The following is an 18,474-nucleotide window of genomic DNA, read 5'->3' as shown; positions in this document are numbered from 1 at the left end:
TTATTAGATATAAATATTAAGAGTTATTTTTATAAACTATTATCATTAAAATTACTAAAGTTATTAGAAATTAATACAAATTATCTTTATTATTAATGTTATTGATATTATTATCATTTAATGAATAAGACTAATTATAATTATAATATTTAAATACAAATACATAATTGCAGATAATTCATATAAATACAGAAAAAAATAAAAATAAATACGGATTAATATAGATATACACACATACACAGATTAATAAAAGGGATACAGATATACATATATACGCTTCATCCATCTGTTTCTCATTTTCTTCAAATTCCTGTTAACCAGTGATGATCTGTCAAACATCAACACAAAATAACAACTAAGTTACTACTCTAAAGGTTGATTTAATTATCTCATTTCGGTTATAAATTGATTGTAGCTGCGTTGGATAGAAAAGAGAACAGATATATTTTTTTAAAACTTCCATTACCCTGTTCTTGACTCTGTTTAACCAAAACTCAAAATCAAACGAACTTCCAAAAAGTATAAACGCAGTTTTGTTAGGAACCTTTACCACAAACTTCCTGCAAATTTTCAAACCTTAATTCATTCGAGTGATGTTGAATTTCTGAGTCAAAGTTTAAGTCTTAAAAGTCAAACAATTTTCCTTCGAACGAATTCGAGTCATCTGTTACAGCTCATACTCAATTGATGATTCAAATGTATTCTAATGATGAATTGTAAAATGTTTCATGAAGAAATTATAACCTAAAAACGTTTGTAAATCAAAAATCAAATTTTTTTTAAAAAAATATGCGACAGCAGCAGTAGCAGCGTAATTCATTTTTTTTATTTTTATTTTTATTTTTTTCGCTATCTATTAATAAAAACGTGAGATGGTAATCGTTTATAATTATTGAGAAGTATCAAAATCATTGTTGCTGTTATGAATATTGGAGCTTTAATTGATTTAGTATGGGAAGAAGATGAAGTAAACAAAAACAAGATATATATATATATATATATATATATATATATATATATATATATATATATATATATATATATATATATATATATATATATATATATATATATATATATACCTGTTACATATTAGATCAGCAAAACAGGCAATGGAGTAGTGGTTTGGGTACTTGAGGGGTGGACATGAGGTCTCGGGTTCGAGTCCCGTTCAAGGCAATTTTTTTTATAAAAGCTTTTCAAGGGGTATAATCTCTTAATTTATTTCTACTACTACTATTATTATTATTATTATTTTTATTATTATTATTTTTGTTATTATTAATTATTGTTATTATTAATTAATGTTATTATTACTAGTAGTATAATTATAGTTATTATTATTATTATTATTATTATTATTAAATATATGTATCAAATTTTAACAATATCGTTATTATTATTAGTATTATCGATATTAAGAAAGTATTATTATTAGGATTATCAGTAGTAATAAAATTACATATATACTAACAGACACCCCTGTTTTGGTCGTTAGGCCCAAAAGCCAAAACAAAACGACAACCACAAAAACAAATTAAAAAAACAACTTCCACCCCCAAAGTTTTAACAATATGCAACTTTACCCCTCTAAACAGGGGTACAAAATGTTAAATCATTATTTTATTTAACAAACTCCACCCGATTTTTCGAATACGCATATCTTCCCGCTCGGTGCGAGTTAAATTTTTCCGAAACCACCGTTCAGCTCAAAAAAATCTCAAGAACCCAACGGGACTAACTACACGCGAAACGGACATCGTTAAAAAAACACTAAATAACGGGCCCTATATTCTCGCTGGGTGCGAGTTAAATTTTTCCGAGACCACCGTTCAACTCGAAATAATTTTACGAACACAACGCGACTAACTATACGCGAAACGGATATCGTTAAAAAAGCTAAAAATTTCGAGCTATATTACATACATATACATACACGTCCAACAAACAACCCAACCTACTAGATATATTAGGTATCAAACAACGTATATTCAAATTCGACCGCGCGTCGAATACAACCGCAGCAACGCGCGGTCGAATTTTTTCTAGTTGTTATAATTATTATGAAGTATTATGAAATGATATCAAAATTATTAATTTTATTACCATTATTATTAAATTATCAATCTTATTAAAACTACTAATGTTAGCATTATATTTAATATTAGTATTATCATTATAGTACTTCAAATGTTATCTTAGTATTATTAAAAAAAAATACTGTTTTAACAAACAAAATGATTTACATTTATATATAAATATATAAAACATAACAAACTTAATATCTTATTTAGTTAAAATATATATAATAAATACACAGAACATATAAGTTATTAACATAAAAACGATATAACAAAGAAAGTTGTATGTATTTATTTGATTACGATTATGTGTATTAATATATATACACAAATGATATAGGTTCGTGAATCCGAGGCCAACCTTATACGTGTTCAATGATGTTATATGTATTTTTACTACAAAATACAGTATGGTGAGTATATAGTCCCTTTTAAACTCTAAATATTTTGGGATGAGAATATATGCATTTTATGATTTACGTTATGGACACAAGTGATCAAAAATAAATTCTATGTTGAGTTGTACCATGGCATATTTCTTTATACTTGGTAGCTAATATTTACATGAGGAATGTAAACGCGAATCCTGTTGATAGATCTATCGGGCCTGACAACCCCAACCGGGCTGGACGACCAGTTTTCAACGGTTGCATAGTACTTCGTTTCTGTATACTACACTTGGTACGGTGTAGCGATTATTTAAGAATATGCTGCGATGATTTAAATGTTAAGTATGGTTACCAAGTTCTCAACTACTTTTACATACACTTGCGAGTGTATTATGTTTAAATATATGAAATCTTGTGGTCCATAGTTATAACGCTGCTAGCATCAAACCTATATCTCACTAACTTTATGTTGACGTTTTAAAGCATGTTATTTTCAGGTACGAATTAAGTCTTTCGATGTGCATTTGCTCATGTTAAGGACATTACTTGGAGTCGATCATCGCAATGGGACCAAATGTTGATGACTTTGTCCAGGAGGATTAGGACGGGTTTTTAAACCGGTTTTTACCGACATTTCATAAAAAGATTTTTCTAAAATTGTCACTCCTATGAATAAACTCCTAGAAAAAGATGCTCCATTCATCTTTTCGGATGAATGCATCAAATCTTTTAATATCCTTAAAGAAAAACTCACTAATGCGCCGATCATGATAACTCCAAATTGGAATCTACCATTTGAACTCATGTGCGATGCAAGTGATTTTGCATTGGGAGCCGTTTTAGGACAAAGGATTGAAAAATTATTTCAACCTATCTATTACGCTAGTAAGACGTTACAAGGAGCACAAACGAATTACACAGCTACTGAAAAAGAACTCCTTGCTATTGTCTTTGCTTTTGACAAATTTTGTTCATATCTCGTTTGAAATGTCCCGTTCATATTGATTATAAACTTTCCATATTAATTGATTTTGTTGCGAGGTTTTGACCTCTATATGAGACATTTTTCAAAGACTGCATTCATCTTTAAAACAACCATAACCTTTATTTTATCAATAAAGGTTTTAAAAGCATTACGTAGATTATCAAATAATGATAATCTAAAATATACGGTTTACACATGACCATTACATAATGGTTTACAATAGAAATATATTACATCGACATATGTTTTTGAATGCAGTTTTTACACAATATCATATAAACATGGACTCCAAATCTTGTCCTTATTTTAGTATGCAACAGCAGAAGCTCTTAGTATTCACCTGAGAATAAACATGCTTTAAACGTTAACAAAAATGTTGGTGAGTTATAGGTTTAACCTATATATATCAAATCGTAACAATAGACCACAAGATTTCATATTTCAATACACATCCCATACATAGAGATAAAAATCATTCATATGGTGAACACCTGGTAACCGACATTAACAATATGCATATATAAGAATATCCCCATCATTTCAGGATACCCTTTGGATATGATATAAATTTCGAAGTACTAAAGCATCCGGTACTTTGGATGGGGTTTGTTAGGCCCAATAGATCTATCTTTAGGATTCGCGTTAATTAGGGTATCTGTTCCCTAATTCTTAGATTACCAGACTTAATAAAAATGGGCATATTCGATTTCCATAATTCAACCATAGAATGTAGTTTCACGTACTTGTGTCTATTTTGTAAATCATTTATAAAACCTGCATGTATTCCCATCCCAAAAATATTAGATTTTAAAAGTGGGACTATAACTCACTTTCACAGATATTTCCTTCCTCGGAAATAAGACTTGGCCACGGATTGATTCACGAACCTATATAAATATGTACATATACATCAAAATATGATCAAAATATAATTAAAACCATTTTTAATATGTTTTAAAGATTTGAGTGTATTAAGTCAGCTGTCCTCGTTAATAACCTACAACTAGTTGTCCACAGTTAGATGTACAGAAATAAATCGATATATATTATCTTGAATCAATCCACGACCCAGTGTATACACATCTCAGGCTAGATCACAACTCAAGGTACATATATATTTTTGGAATCAACCTCAACTCTGTATAGCTAACTCCAACATTACTGCATATAGAGTGTCTATGGTTGTTCAAAATAATATATATACACGGGTCGATATGATATGTCAAAACATTTGCATACGTGTCTATAGTATCCCAAGATTACATAATATATTAGAATACATGTATAATACAATATAAGTTAGCTAGGATATGATTTGTATAGATTTGTTAAACATTTCCCGTAGCTAAAAAGATCAAAAATATCCAATCTTGTTTTACCCATAACTTCTTCATTTTAAATCCGTTTTGAGTGAATCAAATTGCTATGATTTCATATTAAACTCTAATTTAAGAATCCAAACAGAAAAAGTATAGGTTTATAGTCGAAAATTTAAGTTACATTTCAATTACTAAAGAGGTAGTCATTTCCGTCGAAAGAACGACATCTTGATGACCATTTTGAAAAACATACTTTCACTTTGAGTTTAACCAAGATTTTTGGATATACTTTCATGTTCATATGAAAAATCATTTTCCCAGAAGAACAACTTTTAAATCAAAGTTTATCATAGTTTTTAATTATCCAAACCAAAACAGCCCCCGGTTTCACTACGACGGCGTATATCCGATTTTATGGTGTTCATCGTGTTTCCAGGTTTTAAATTATTAAGTTAGCATATCATATAGATATAGAACATGTGTTTAGTTGATTTTAAAAGTCAAATTAGAAGGATTAACGTTTGTTTGCGAACAAGTTTAGAATTAACTAAACCATGTTCTAGTGATTACAAGTTTAAACCTTCGAATAAGATAGCTTTATATGTATGAATCGAATGATGTTATGAACATCATTACTACCTCAAGTTTTCTGGATAAAACTACTGGAAATGAGAAAAATGGATCTAGCTTCAAAGGATCCTTGGATGGCTTGAAAGTTCTTGAAGCAGAATCATGACACGAAAATAGTTCAAGTAAGATTTTCACTCGAAATAAGATTGTTATAGTTGTAGAAATTGAATCAAAGTTTGAATATGAATATTACCTTGAATTAGAAATATAACCTACTATAAATAATAAAGGTTCCTTGATCTTAGATGATTACTTGGAATGGATTAGAAAGCTTGGAAGTAGACTTGCAAACTTGGAAGTATTCTTGATTTTTATGAAACTATACTTATGGAATTTATGAAGAACACTTATAACTTGAAGATGGAACTTGAGAGAGATCAATTAGATGAATAAAGTTGAAGAATGAAAGTGTTTGTAGGTGTTTTTGGTCGTTGGTATATGGATTAGATATAAAGGATATGTAATTTTGTTTTCATGTAAATAAGTCATGAATGATTACTAATACTTTTGTAATTTTATGAGATATTTCATGCTAGTTGCCAAATGATGGTTCCCACATGTGTTAGATGACTCACATGGGCTGCTAAGAGCTGATAATTGGAGTGTATATACCAATAGTACATACATCTAAAAGCTGTGTATTGTACGAGTATGAATACGGGTGCATACGAGTAGAATTGTTGATGAAACTGAACGAGGATGTAATTGTAAGCATTTTTACTAAGTAGAAGTACTTTGATATGTGTATTGAAGTCTTTCAAAAGTGTAAGAATACATATCAAAACACAACATGTATATACATTCTAATGGAGTCGTTAAGTCTTCGTTAGTCGTTACATGTAAGTGTTGTTTTGAAACCTTTAAGTTAATGATCTCAATTAATGTTGTTAACCCAATGTTTATTATATTGAATGAGATGTTAAATTATTATGTTATCATGATATTATGATGTATGAATATCTCTTAATATGATATATACATTAAAATATCGTTACAACGATAATCGTTACATATAAGTCTCATTTCGTAATTCTTGAGTTAGCAGTCTTGTTTTTACATATGTAGTTCATTGTTAACATACTTAATGATATATTTAAATATCATTTTATCATGTTAAATATAGTGTATCAATATCTTAATATGATACATATGTATTTAGTAGACGTTATCATAACGATAATCGTTATATATATCATTTCGAGTTTCTTAACTTAGTAATCTCATTTCTTATGTATATCACACATTGTTAATATACTTAGTGAAATACTTACTCATCATAATCTCATGTAAACCATATATATATGTCTATATATACCACAACATGTAGTTTTTACAAATTTGTAACGTTCGTGAATCGTCGGTCAACTTGGGTGATCAATTGTCTATATGAAACTTATTTCATTTAATCAAGTCTTAACAAGTTTGATTGCTTAACATGTTGAAAACATTTAGTCATGTAAATATCAATCTCAATTAATATATATAAACATGGAAAAGTTTGGGTCACTACAGTACCTACCCGTTAAATAAATTTCGTCCCGAAATTTTAAGCTGTTGAAGGTGTTGACGAATCTTCTGGAAATAGATGCGGGTATTTCTTCTTCATCTCATCTTCATGCTCCCAGGTGAACTCGGGTCCTCTACAAGCATTCCATCGAACCTTAACAATCGGTATCTTGTTTTTCTTAAGTCTCTTAACCTCACGATCCATTATTTCGACGGGTTCTTCAATGAATTGAAGTTTTTCATTGATTTGGATTTCGTCCAACGGAATAGTGAGATCTTCTTTAGCAAAACATTTCTTCAAATTCGAGACGTGGAAAGTGTTATGTACAGCTGCGAGCTGTTGAGGTAGCTCCAGTTGGTAAGCTACTGGTCCGACACGATCCATAATCTTGAATGGTCCAATGTACCTTGGATTTAGTTTCCCCCGTTTACCAAATCGAACAACGCCTTTCCAAGGTGAAACCTTAAGCATGACCATTTCTCCAATTTCAAACTCTATATCTTTTCTTTTACTGTCCGCGTAGCTCTTTTGTCGACTCTGGGCGGTTTTCAATCGTTGTTGAATTTGGATGATTTTCTCGGTAGTTTCTTGTATTATCTCCGGACCCGTAATTTGTCTATCCCCCACTTCATTCCAACAAATCAGAGACCTGCACTTTCTACCATAAAGTGCCTCAAACGGCGCCATCTCAATACTAGAATGATAACTGTTGTTGTAGGAAAATTCTGCTAACGGTAGGTGTCGATCCCAACTGTTTTCGAAATCAATAACACATGCTCGTAGTATGTCTTCAAGTGTTTGTATCGTGCTTTCGCTCTGCCCATCAGTTTGTGGATGATAGGCAGTACTCATGTCTAGACGAGTCCCCAATGCTTGTTGCAACATCTGCCAGAACCTTGAAACAAATCTACCATCCCTATCAGAGATAATAGAGATGGGTATTCCATGTCTGGAGACAACCTCCTTCAAATACAATCGCGCCAACTTCTCCATTTTGTCATCTTCTCTCATTGGTAGGAAGTGTGCAGACTTGGTGAGACGATCAACTATTACCCAAATAGTATCATAACTACTTGCAGTCCTTGGCAATTTAGTAATGAAATCCATGGTAATATTTTCCCATTTCCATTCCGGGATTTCAGGTTGCTGTAGTAGACCTGATGGTTTCTGATGTTCAGCTTTGACCTTAGAACACGTCAAACATTCTCCTACATATTTAGCAATATCGGCTTTCATACCCGGCCACCAAAAGTGTTTCTTGAGATCTTTATACATCTTCCCCGCTCCGGGATGTATTGAATATCTAATTTTATGTGCTTCCTTAAGTACCATTTCTCTCACATCTCCAAACCTTGGTACCCAAATTCTATCAGCCCTATATCGGGTTCCGTCTTCCCGAATATTAAGATGTTTCTCTGATCCTTTGGGTATCTCATTCTTCAAATTTCCTTCTTTTACAACCCTTGTTGCTCCTCCTTTATTTGAGTAGTAAGGTTAGTACGAATAATTATATTCATAGCTTTTACCCGTATAGGTTCTCTGTCCTTTCTACTCAAAGTGTCAGCTACCACATTCGCCTTCCCCGGGTGGTATCGAATCTCAAAATCATAATCATTCAACAGTTCAATCCACCTGCGTTGTCTCATATTCAGTTGCTTCTGATTAAATATATGTTGGAGACTTTTGTGGTCGGTATATATAATACTTTTGACCCCATATAAATAATGCCTCCAAGTCTTTAATGCAAAAACAACAGCACCCAATTCCAAATCGTGAGTCGTATAATTTTGCTCGTGAATCTTCAATTGTCTAGACGCATAAGCAATCACCTTCGTTTGTTGCATTAATACACAACCGAGACCTTGCTTTGATGTGTCACAATAAATCATAAAATCATCATTCCCTTCAGGCAATGAAAATATAGGTGCCGTAGTTAGCTTTTTCTTCAATAACTGAAATGCCTTCTCTTGTTCATCTTTCCATTCAAATTTCTTCCCTTTATTGCGTTAATGCAGTCAAGAGTTTTGATATTTTGGAGAAATCTTGGATGAATCTTCTGTAGTAACCAGCCAATCCTAAAAATTGACGTATATGCTTCGGAGTTTTTGGGGTTTCCCTCTTTTCAACAGTTTCGATCTTTGCCAGGTCCACCTGGATACCTTCTTTGTTCACTATGTGACCGAGGAATTGAACTTCTTCCAACCAAAATGCACACTTTGAAAACGTAGCGTACAGTTTTTCTTTCCTCAATACTTCTAGCACTTTTCTCAAATGTTCTTCTTGCTCTTGATCATTCTTTGAGTAAATAAGTATGTCATCGATGAACACAATGACAAACTTGTCAAGATATGGCCCACACACTCGGTTCATAAGGTCCATGAACACAGCTGGTGCGTTAGTCAATCCAAACGGCATAACCATAAACTCGTAATGACCATAACGCGTCCAAAAAGCAGTTTTTGGAATATCATCCTCCTTTACTCGCATTTGATGATATTCAGAACGTAAATCGATTTTTGAATAAACCGACTAGCCTTGTAGTTGATCAAATAAGTCGTCAATTCTCAGCAGTGGATAACGGTTTTTGATGGTAAGTTTATTCAACTCTCTGTAGTCAATACACAACCTAAATGTACCATCCTTCTTCTTGACAAACAAAACAGGAGCTCCCCATGGTGATGTGCTTGGTCGAATGAAACCACGCTCTAATAGTTCTTGCAGTTGGCTTTGCAGTTCTTTCATCTCACTGGGTGCGAGTCTGTAAGGAGCACGAGCTATTGGTGCAGCTCCTGGTACAAGATCTATTTGAAATTCAACAGATCGATGTGGAGGTAGTCCCGATAATTCTTTCGGAAATACATCGGGAAATTCTTTTGCGACGGGAACATCATTGATGCTCTTTTCTTCAGTTTGTACTATTTCGACGTGTGCTAGAACAGCATAGCAACCTTTTCTTATTAGTTTTTGTGCCTTCAAATTACTAATAAGATGTAGCTTCGTGTTGCCCTTTTCTCCGTACACCATTAAGGGTTCTCCTTCTTCTCGTACAATGCGAATTGCATTTTTGTGACATACGATCTCTGCTTTCATCTCCTTCAGCCAGTCCATGCCAACTATTACATCAAAACTCCCTAACTCTACTGGTATCAAATCAATCTTAAATATTTCGCTACCCAGTTTAATTTCTCGATTCCGGCATATATAATCTGCTGAAATTAATTTACCGTTTGCTAATTCGAGTAAAAATTTACTATCCAATGGCCTCAATGGACAACTTAATTTAGCACAAAAATCTCTACTCATATAGCTTCTATCCGCACCCGAATCAAATAAAACGTAAGCAGATTTATTGTCAATAAGAAACGTACCCGTAACAAGTTCCAGGTCTTCCTGTGCCTCTACCGCATTAATATTGAAAACTCTTCCGCGGCCTTGTCCATTCGTGTTCTCCTGGTTCGGGCAATTTCTAATAATGTGGCCCGGTTTTCCACATTTATAACAAACTACATTGGCATAACTTGCTCCGACACTACTTGCTCCGCCATTACTCGTTCCGACACCATTTGTTCCTTTCGTTCTGTTAACCCCTGGTCCATAGACCTCACACTTCCCTGCGCTATGACCATTTCTTTTACATTTGTTGTAAAATTTGGTGCAGAACCCAGAGTGATACTTTTCACACCTTTGGCATAGCTGCTTCTGATTGTTGTTGTTGTTGCGGTTGTTATTGTTGTTGGGATGATTGTTGTAATTGTTGTTGTTGTTGTTGTGTGTGACGATCGCTCCAAATCCATATGGACGAACACGTCATTCATCGATTTCATTGCGAGGTATTTGACCTCTATATGATACGTTTTGTATGAAATGTCCCGTTCTTATTGATTAAAAACGTTCCATATTAATTGATTTCGTTGCGAGGTTTTGACCTCTATATGAGACGTTTTTCAAAGACTGCATTCATTTTTAAAACAAACCATAACCTTTATTTCATAGATAAAGGTTTTAAAAAAAGCTTTACGTAGATTATCAAATAATGATAATCTAAAATATCCTGTTTACACACGACCATTACATAATGGTTTACAATACAAATATGTTACAACAAAATAAGTTTCTTGAATGCAGTTTTTACACAATATCATACAAGCATGGACTCCAAATCTCGTCCTTATTTAAGTATGCGACAGCGGAAGCTCTTAATAATCACCTGAGAATAAACATGCTTAAAACGTCAACAAAAATGTTGGTGAGTTATAGGTTTAACCTATATATATCAAATCATAATAATAGACCACAAGATTTCATATTTCAATACACATCCCATACATAGAGATAAAAATCATTCATATGGTGAACACCTGGTAACCGACATTAACAAAATGCATATATAAGAATATCCCCATCATTCCGGGACACCCTTCGGATATGATATAAATTTCGAAGTACTAAAGCATCCGGTACTTTGGATGGGGCTTGTTGGGCCCGATAGATCTATCTTTAGGATTCGCGTCAATTAGGGTGTCTGTTCCCTAATTCTTAGATTACCAGACTTAATAAAAAGGGGCATATTCGATTTCGATAATTCAACCATAGAATGTAGTTTCACGTACTTGTGTCTATTTTGTAAATCATTTATAAAACCTGCATGTATTCTCATCCCAAAAATATTAGATTTTAAAAGTGGGACTATAACTCACTTTCACAGATTTTTACTTCGTCGGGAAGTAAGACTTGGCCACTGGTTGATTCACGAACCTATAACAATATATACATATATATCAAAGTATGTTCAAAATATATTTACAACACTTTTAATATATTTTGATGTTTTAAGTTTATTAAGTCAGCTGTCCTCGTTAGTAACCTACAACTAGTTGTCCACAGTTAGATGTACAGAAATAAATCGATAAATATTATCTTGAATCAATCCACGACCCAGTGTATACGTATCTCAGTATTGATCACAACTCAAACTATATATATTTTGGAATCAACCTCAACCCTGTATAGCTAACTCCAACATTCACATATAGAGTGTCTATGGTTGTTCCGAAATATATATAGATGTGTCGACATGATAGATCGAAACATTGTATACGTGTCTATGGTATCTCAAGATTACATAATATACAATACAAGTTGATTAAGTTATGGTTGGAATAGATTTGTTACCAATTTTCACGTAGCTAAAATGAGAAAAATTATCCAATCTTGTTTTACCCATAACTTCTTCATTTTAAATCCGTTTTGAGTGAATCAAATTGCTATGGTTTCATATTGAACTCTATTTTATGAATCTAAACAGAAAATGTATAGGTTTATAGTGGGAAAAATAAGTTACAAGTCGTTTTTGTAAAGGTAGTCATTTCAGTCGAAAGAACGACGTCTAGATGACCATTTTAGAAAACATACTTCCACTTTGAGTTTAACCATAATTTTTGGATATGGTTTCATGTTCATAATAAAAATAATTTTCTCAGAATAACAACTTTTAAATCAAGGTTTATCATAGTTTTTAATTAACTAACCCAAAACAGCCCGCGGTGTTACTACGACGGCGTAAATTCGGTTTTACGGTGTTTTTCGTGTTTCCAGGTTTTAAATCATTAAGTTAGCATATCATATAGATATAGAACATGTGTTTAGTTGATTTTAAAAGTCAAGTTTGAAGGATTAACTTTTGTTTGCAAACAAGTTTAGAATTAACTAAACTATGTTCTAGTGATTACAAGTTTAAACCTTCGAATAAGATAGCTTTATATGTATGAATCGAATGATGTTATGAACATCATTACTACCTTAAGTTCCTTGGATAAACCTATTGGAAAATAGAAAAATGGATTTAGCTTCAACGGATCCTTGGATGGCTCGAAGTTCTTGAAGCAGAATCATGACACGAAAACAAGTTCAAGTAAGATCATCACTTGAAATAAGATTGTTATAGTTATAGAAATTGAACCAAAGTTTGAATATGATTATTACCTTGTATTAGAATGATAACCTACTGTAAGAAACAAAGATTTCTTGAGGTTGGATGATCACCTTACAAGATTGGAAGTGAGCTAGCAAACTTGAAAGTATTCTTGATTTTATGAAACTAGAACTTTTGGAATTTATGAAGAACACTTAGAACTTGAAGATAGAACTTGAGAGAGATCAATTAGATGAAGAAAATTGAAGAATGAAAGTGTTTGTAGGTGTTTTTGGTCGTTGGTGTATGGATTAGATATAAAGGATATGTAATTTTGTTTTCATGTAAATAAGTCATGAATGATTACTCATATTTTTGTAATTTTATGAGATATTTCATGCTAGTTGCCAAATGATGGTTCCCACATGTGTTAGGTGACTTACATGGGCTGCTAAGAGCTGATAATTGGAGTGTATATACCAATAGTACATACATCTAAAAGCTGTGTATTGTACGAGTACGAATACGGGTGCATACGAGTAGAATTGTTGATGAAACTGAACGAGGATGTAATTGTAAGCATTTTTGTTAAGTAGAAGTATTTTGATAAGTGTATTGAAGTCTTTAAAAAGCGTATAAATACATATTAAAACACTACATGTATATACATTTTAACTGAGTCGTTAAGTCATCGTTAGTCGTTACATGTAAGTGTTGTTTTGAAACCTTTAAGTTAACGATCTCAATTAATGTTGTTAACCCATTGTTTATTATATCTAATGAGATGTTAAATTATTATATTATCATGATATTATGATATATTAATATATCTTAATATGATATATATACATTTAAATGTCGTTACAACGATAATCGTTACATATATGTCTCGTTTCGAAATTCTTAAGTTAGTAGTCTTGTTTATATGTATATAACTCATTGTTAATATACTTATGGAGATACTTACTTATCATAATATCATGTTAACCATATGTATATCCATATATATATATCGTCATGTCGTTTTTACAAGTTTTAACGTTCGTGAATCGCCGGTCAACTTGGGTGGTCAATTGTCTATATGAAACATATTTCAATTAATCAAGTCTTAACAAGTTTGATTGCTTAACATGTTGGAAACATTTAATCATGTAAATATCAATCTCAATTAATATATATAAACATGGAAAAGTTCGGGTCACTACAGTACCTACCCGTTAAATAAATTTCGTCCCGAAATTTTAAGCTGTTGAAGGTGTTGACGAATCTTCTGGAAATAGATGCGGGTATTTCTTCTTCATCTGATCTTCACGCTCCCAGGTGAACTCGGGTCCTCTACAAGCATTCCATCGAACCTTAACAATTGGTATCTTGTTTTGCTTAAGTCTTTTAACCTCACGATCCATTATTTCGACGGGTTCTTCGATGAATTGAAGTTTTTCGTTGATTTGGATTTCATCTAACGGAATAGTGAGATCTTCTTTAGCAAAACATTTCTTCAAATTCGAGATGTGGAAAGTGTTATGTACAGCCGCGAGTTGTTGAGGTAACTCAAGTCGGTATGCTACTGGTCCGACACGATCAATAATCTTGAATGGTCCAATATACCTTGGATTTAATTTCCCTCATTTACCAAATCGAACAATGCCTTTCCAAGGTGCAACTTTAAGCATGACCATCTCTCCAATTTCAAATTCTATATCTTTTCTTTTAATGTCAGCGTAGCTCTTTTGTCGACTATGGCGGTTTTCAACCGTTGTTGAATTTGGATGATCTTCTCGGTAGTTTCTTGTATAATCTTCGGACCCGTAATCTGTCTATCTCCCACTTCACTCCAACAAATTGGAGACCTGCACTTTCTACCATAAAGTGCTTCAAACGGCGCCATCTCAATGCTTGAATGGTAGCTGTTGTTGTAGGAAAATTCTGCTAACGGTAGATGTCGATCCCAACTGTTTCCGAAATCAATAACACATGCTCGTAGCATGTATTCAAGCGTTTGTATCGTCCTTTCGCTCTGCCCATCAGTTTATGGATGATAGGCAGTACTCATGTCTAGACGAGTTCCTAATGCTTGCTGTAATGTCTGCCAGAATCTTGAAATAAATCTTCCATCCCTATCAGAGATAATAGAGATTGGTATTCCATGTCTGGAGACGACTTCCTTCAAATACAGTCGTGCTAACTTCTCCATCTTGTCATCTTCTCTTATTGGCTGGAAGTGTGCTGATTTGGTGAGACGATCAACTATTACCCAAATAGTATCAAAACCACTTGCAGTCCTTGGCAATTTAGTGATGAAATCCATGGTAATGTTTTCCCATTTCCATTCCGGGATTTCAGGTTGTTGTAGTAGACCTGATGGTTTCTGATGTTCAGCTTTGACCTTAGAACACGTCAAACATTCTCCTACATATTTAGCAATATCGGCTTTCATACCTGGCCACCAAAAATGTTTCTTAAGATCCTTGTACATCTTCCCCGTTCCAGGATGTATTGAGTATCTAGTTTTATGAGCTTCTCTAAGTACCATTTATCTCATATCTCCAAATTTTGGTACCCAAATTCTTTCAGCCCTATACCAGGTTCCGTCTTCTCGAATATTAAGATGCTTCTCCGATCCTTTGGGTATTTCATCCTTTAAATTTCCCTCTTTTAAAACTCCTTGTTGCGCCTCCTTTATTTGAGTAGTAAGGTTAGTGTGAATCATTATATTCATAGATTTTACTCGAATGGGTTCTCTGTCCTTTCTGCTCAAGGCGTCGGCTACCACATTTGCCTTTCCCGGGTGGTAACGAATCTCAAAGTCGTAATCATTCAACAATTCAATCCACCTACGCTGCCTCATATTCAGTTGTTTCTGATTAAATATGTGTTGAAGACTTTTGTGGTCGGTATATATAATACTTTTGACCCCATATAAGTAGTGCCTCCAAGTCTTTAATGCAAAAACAACCGCGCCTAATTCCAAATCATGCGTCGTATAATTTTGCTCGTGAATCTTCAATTGTCTAGACGCATAAGCAATCACCTTCGTTCGTTGCATTAATACACAACCGAGACCTTGCTTTGATGCGTCACAATAAATCACAAAATCATCATTCCCTTCAGGCAATGACAATATAGGTGCCGTAGTTAGCTTTTTCTTCAATAATTGAAACGCCTTCTCTTGTTCATCCTTCCATTCAAATTTCTTCCCTTTATGCGTTAATGCAGTCAAGGGTTTTGCTATTTTGGAGAAATCTTGGATGAATCTTCTGTAGTAACCAGCCAATCCTAAAAATTGACGTATATGCTTCGGAGTTTTTGGGGTTTCCCACTTTTCAACGGTTTCGATCTTTGCCGGGTCCACCTGGATACCTTCTTTGTTCACTATGTGACCGAGAAATTGAACTTCTTCCAACCAAAATGCACACTTTGAAAACTTAGCGTACAGTTTTTCTTTCCTCAATACTTCTAGCACTTTTCTCAAATGTTCTTCGCGCTCTTGATCATTCTTTGAGTAAATAAGTATGTCATCGATGAAAACAATGACAAACTTGTCAAGATATGGCCTACACACTCGGTTCATAAGGTCCATGAACACAGCTGGTGCATTAGTTAAACCAAACGGCATGACCATAAACTCGTAATGACCGTAACGTGTTCTGAAAGCAGTCTTTGGAATATCATCTTCTTTCACCCGCATTTGATGATACCCGGAACGTAAGTCAATCTTTGAATAAATAGACGAGCCTTGTAGTTGATCAAATAAGTCGTCGATTCTCGGTAGTGGGTAGCGGTTCTTGATGGTAAGTTTGTTCAACTCTCGGTAGTCGATACACAACCTGAATGTACCATCTTTCTTCTTGACAAACAAAACAGGAGCTCCCCACGGTGATGTGCTTGGTCGAATGAAACCACGTTCTAATAGTTCTTGCAGTTGGCTTTGCAGTTCTTTCATCTCGCTGGGTGCGAGTCTATAAGGAGCACGAGCTATTGGTGCAGCTCCTGGTACAAGATCTATTTGAAATTCAACAGATCGATGTGGAGGTAGTCCCGGTAATTCTTTCGGAAATACATCGGGAAATTCTTTTGCGACGGGAACATTATTGATGCTCTTTTCTTCAGTTTGTACTTTCTCGACATGTGGTAGAACAGCATAGCAACCTTTTCTTATTAGTTTTTGTGTCTTCAAATTACTAATAAGATGTAGCTTCGTGTTGCCCTTTTCTCCGTACACCATTAAGGGTTTTCCTTTTTCTCGTATAATGCGAATTGCATTTTTGTAACAAACGATCTCTGCTTTCACTTCTTTCAACCAGTCCATACCGATTATCACATCAAAACTCCCTAACTCTACTGGTATCAAGTCAATCTTAAATTTCCGCTAACCAGTTTAATTTCTCGATTCCGACATATATTATCTGCTGAAATTAATTTACCATTTGCTAATTCGAGTAAAAATTTACTATCCAAAGCGTCAATGGACAACTTAATTTAGCACAAAAATCTCTACTCATATAGCTTCTATCTGCACCCGAATCAAATAAAACGTAAGCAGATTTATTGTCAATAAGAAACGTACCCGTAACAAGCTCCGGGTCTTCTTGTGCCTCTGCCGCATTAATATTGAAAACTCTTCCACGGCCTTGTCCATTCGTGTTCTCCTGGTTCGGGCAATTTCTAATAATGTGGCCCGGTTTTCCACATTTATAACAAACTACATTGGCATAACTTGCTCCGACACTACTTGCTCCGCCATTACTCATTCCGACACCATTTGTTCCTTTCGTTCTGTTAACCCCTGGTCCGTAGACCTCACACTTCGCCGCGCTATGACCATTTCTTTTACACTTGTTGCAAAATTTGGTGCAGAACCCCGAGTGATACTTTTCACACCTTTGGCATAGCTGCTTTTGATTGTTGTTGTTGTTGCGGTTGTTATTGTTGTTGGGATGATTGTTGTAGTTGCTGTTGTTGTTGTTGTTGTTGTTGTTGTTGGGCCATTTGTTGTAGTTGCGATTGATGTTGCGATTGTTGGGATAATTATTGCGATTATTATTGTAATTGCTGTTGTTGTTGTATTGGTGATTCTTATCACCGTTTTCCTCCCACTTTCTTTTAACTTGCTTCACATTGGCCTCTTCAGCCGTCTGTTCTTTAATTCTTTCCTCAATCTGGTTCACTAGTTTGTGAGCCATTCTACATGCCTGTTGTATGGAGGCGGGCTCGTGTGAACTTATATCTTCTTGGATTCTTTCCGGTAATCCTTTCACAAACGCGTCGATCTTCTCTTCCTCATCTTCGAATGCTCCCGGACACAATAGGCACAATTCTGTGAATCGTCTTTCGTACGTGGTAATATCAAATCCTTGGGTTCGTAACCCTCTAAGTTCTGTCTTGAGCTTATTGACCTCGGTTCTGGGACGGTACTTCTCGTTCATCAAGTGCTTGAATGCTGACCACGGTAGTGCGTACGCATCGTCTTGTCCCACTTGCTCTAGATAGGTATTCTACCATGTTAACGCAGAACCTGTGAAGGTATGCGTAGCGTACTTCACTTTGTCCTCTTCAGTACACTTACTTATGGAAAACACCGATTCGACCTTCTCGGTCCACCGTTTCAATCCGATCGGTCCTTCGGTTCCATCAAATTCCAAAGGTTTGCAG

Source organism: Rutidosis leptorrhynchoides, chromosome 8, assembly GCF_046630445.1.
Source record: "Rutidosis leptorrhynchoides isolate AG116_Rl617_1_P2 chromosome 8, CSIRO_AGI_Rlap_v1, whole genome shotgun sequence".
NCBI lineage: Eukaryota > Viridiplantae > Streptophyta > Magnoliopsida > Asterales > Asteraceae > Rutidosis > Rutidosis leptorrhynchoides.
Note: the sequence above shows the minus strand (reverse complement) of the source record.